Here is a 3,421-nt window from a genome sequence, read left to right as displayed (position 1 = left end):
GAGGGGTCAGAGATCTAAATCTATGATAGATCAGAAATGCACTTTAACTTGCAGTAGAAATGGTCTTGTTGCCTCAGTAGAATAAGGTCAAAAGTGTACTGGGCTGCCAAGCACAAAGAATCTGCATAGGGGACACCATACACAGAATTGCTCCCTCAAGTTTTGAGGAAGTAGTCAGTTCATCTAATCCATAAAAACAAACACAGAAAGTCAAGCAAAATGAGGAGACATAGGAGTATGCTTCAAAAGAATGAACAAGAAAAAAATCTCAGAAAAAGTGAAACAAAGATAAGCAATATGCCTGTTAAAAAAGTTTTAAGTAATGATCCTAGAGAGAGTCACTGGGTTAGAAAAAAAGAGTGGAAGAATTCAACGAGACTATCAATAAAGACATAGAAAATATTAAAAAAGAACCAACCAGAGTTCAAGAATACAGTAACTGAAATCAACACACTACAGGCAATCAACAGTAGACTAGCAGATGCAGAAAAACCTACCAGTGATTTACAAGACAGGGTAATGGAAAGCACCTAACTGAATAGCAAAAAGAGAAAAGACTTAAAAATGAGGATAGATTAAGAGATCTCTTGGATACCATCAAGTGAACAAAACATTCACATTATAGGGGTCCCAGAAAAAGAAGAAGAGACCAATGTGTGCAAAACTTACTTGAAGAAATAACTGAGACCTTCTCTAACCTAGGAAGAGAAATAGACATCAAAGTCCAAGAAGCACAGAGTTCCAAACAAGACAAGCCCAAGGAGGTCCACACCATGGCACATAATTAAAAACAAGTCAAAGACTAAAGATAAAAAGAGAATCTTAAAAATGGCCAAAGAGAAACAAAACATTCAAGGGAAAACCTCAAAGCTATCAGCTGATTTTTCCACAGAAACTTTACAGGTCACAAGGGAGTGGCATGGTGTAGTCAAAATGCTGAAAGGAAAACCCTACAACCAAGAACGCTCTACCTGGCAAGGTTCTTATTCAGACTTGAAACAGAGATCAGGAATTTCCCAGACCAAAACCAAAACAAAACAAAGATAAAGCAGTTTATCGCCAATAAGCCTTGTAAGAAATGTTTAAAAAAGTGGAAAAGAAATGGCCACGATTAGACCTAAGACAGCTATGAATAAAAAGATGTAAAATATGACAACCTATACATAAATGTAGAGGAGGGAGTGGAAAAGAGAGGAAAAAAGGGTATTTTCTTTTTCTTTATTTAGAATGTGTTTGAACTTGAATAACCTCATTAGTATGGACTGATATTTACTTTGGATGTTATATACGAGCCTCATGGTAACCACAAAGCCAAACCTTATGATATGCAAAAAATAAAGAGAAAGCCAAACAAAACACTGTAGATACTCATCTATCACACAGAGAGCAAGAGAAGAAACAAAGAAGAACTACAAAAACAACCAGAAAACCAATTGAAAATGGCAATAAGCACCTATCCATCAGTAACTGCCTTACATGTAATGGCCTAAATGCTCCAATCAAAAGACAGTGGTGGAATGGATAAAAAAGCAAGACTCTTCTATATGCTATCTACCCAAGACCCAAAGACATTTACAGACTGAAAGTGGGAAGATAGAAAAACATTCACCACACAAATGAAGAAAAAAAAAAAAAGTTCATGTAGCAATGCTTTTATCAGAGAAAATGGACTTTAAAACCAAGACTAACAGGAGACAAAAAAGTATAAACCCAACACTAAGATAACATTATCAAGATCTACATACCTAACACTAGAGCACCTAAACACATAAAGCAAATAGTAACAGACATAAAAGGAGAAACTGATGGTAACACAATAATAGCAGGGGACTTTAACGCTCCACTTACATCAACAGATAAAGCACCCAAACAGATCATGAGTAAGCAAACAATGCCTTTGAATGACACACTGGACCAGATGGACATAACATATATATCTAGAACATTGCATCTAAAAACAGCAGAATACACCTTCTTTACAAGTGCAAATGGAACATTTTCCAGAATAGATCACACATTCGGCCATAGAACAAGCTTCAATATATTTAAGATTGAAATCATTCTATGCATCTTTTCCAACCACTATAGTATGAAACTAGAAACCAATCACAAGAAAAAAAAAAATGAAAAAAACCCACGAACATGTGGAGACCAAACACACAAACAATAGGTAAATGAAGTAATCAAGGAGGAAATCAAAAAAATACATGGAAACAAATGAAAATGAAAACATAATGGCCCACAATCTCTGGGACACAGAAAATAATCTTAAGAGTGAATTATATAGCAATATTGGCCTACATCAAGAAACAAGAAAAAAACAATCTACCCTTATACACCTAAAGGAACTAGCAAAATAAGAACAAAGCCCAAGGTAAGTAGAGGAAAGGAAGTAAACATCAAAGCAGAAATAAGAGACTAAAAAAGTAATAGGAAAAAGAAATCAATGAAACCAAGAGCTGGTCTTTGAAAAGACAAACAAAATTGACATGTTTATCTAGAACCATCAAGAAAAAACAAGGAAGGACCCAAATCAATAGAATCAGAAATGAGAAAGAAGGAGCAACTGACACCACAGAAATACAAAGGATTTTATAAGAATATATGAAAAATTATATGTCAATAAATTGGACAATCCAGAATAAGTGCATAAATTCCTAGAAACATGCAACCTTCCAAAAGTGAACCAGGGAAAAATAGAAAATCTTAACAATTTTTATGAAAAGAAATTCAATTGGTAATACAGCAACTACACAGAAATAAAAGTCTGGGACCAGAAAGACTCACGGGTGAATTCCATCAAACATTCCATTCTCCTCAAACTATTCCAAAAAACAGAAGATGAAGAGAAACTTCCAAATATATTCTAGGAGGCCAGCATTAGCCTGATGCCAAAACCAGACAAAAACACCCCAAAAGAAGAAAACAGGCCAAACATCCCTGATGAACATAGATGTACAAGTCCTCAACAAAAATTAAACTGTCTACAACAATACATTAAAAAAAGATCATTCACCTCAATCAGGTGGAATTTATTCCTGGGATGCAAGTATGTTTCGGTATTCGTAACTCAATCAACATCTGGCATTGCATCAACAAAATGAAGGATAAAAATCGTGATCGTCTCAACATATGCAAAAAAAAAAAAAAAAAGCATTTGACAGGATTTAATATTCATTCATGGTAAAAGCAACTCTCAATATAATGGGGAAAGAGGTAATGTACCTCAACATAATAAAGGCCATATATAAAAATCTCACAGGTAAGATGTGGTAGATTCCCTCTAAGGTCTGGAACATCACAAGGATATCCACTCTTGCCACTTTTTTTAAAATTTATTTGTTTTGAGAGAGACAGAGACACAGAGAGACACTGGCCGACAGAGACACCGGCCGACAGAGACACCGGCCGACAGAGACAC

The sequence above is a fragment of the Herpailurus yagouaroundi genome, unplaced genomic scaffold, assembly GCF_014898765.1.
Source record: "Herpailurus yagouaroundi ecotype Mexico unplaced genomic scaffold, PumYag 161, whole genome shotgun sequence".
Classification (NCBI taxonomy): domain Eukaryota; kingdom Metazoa; phylum Chordata; class Mammalia; order Carnivora; family Felidae; genus Herpailurus; species Herpailurus yagouaroundi.
The sequence above is the reverse complement of the archived record's forward strand: the minus strand, read 5'-3'. Positions refer to the sequence as shown.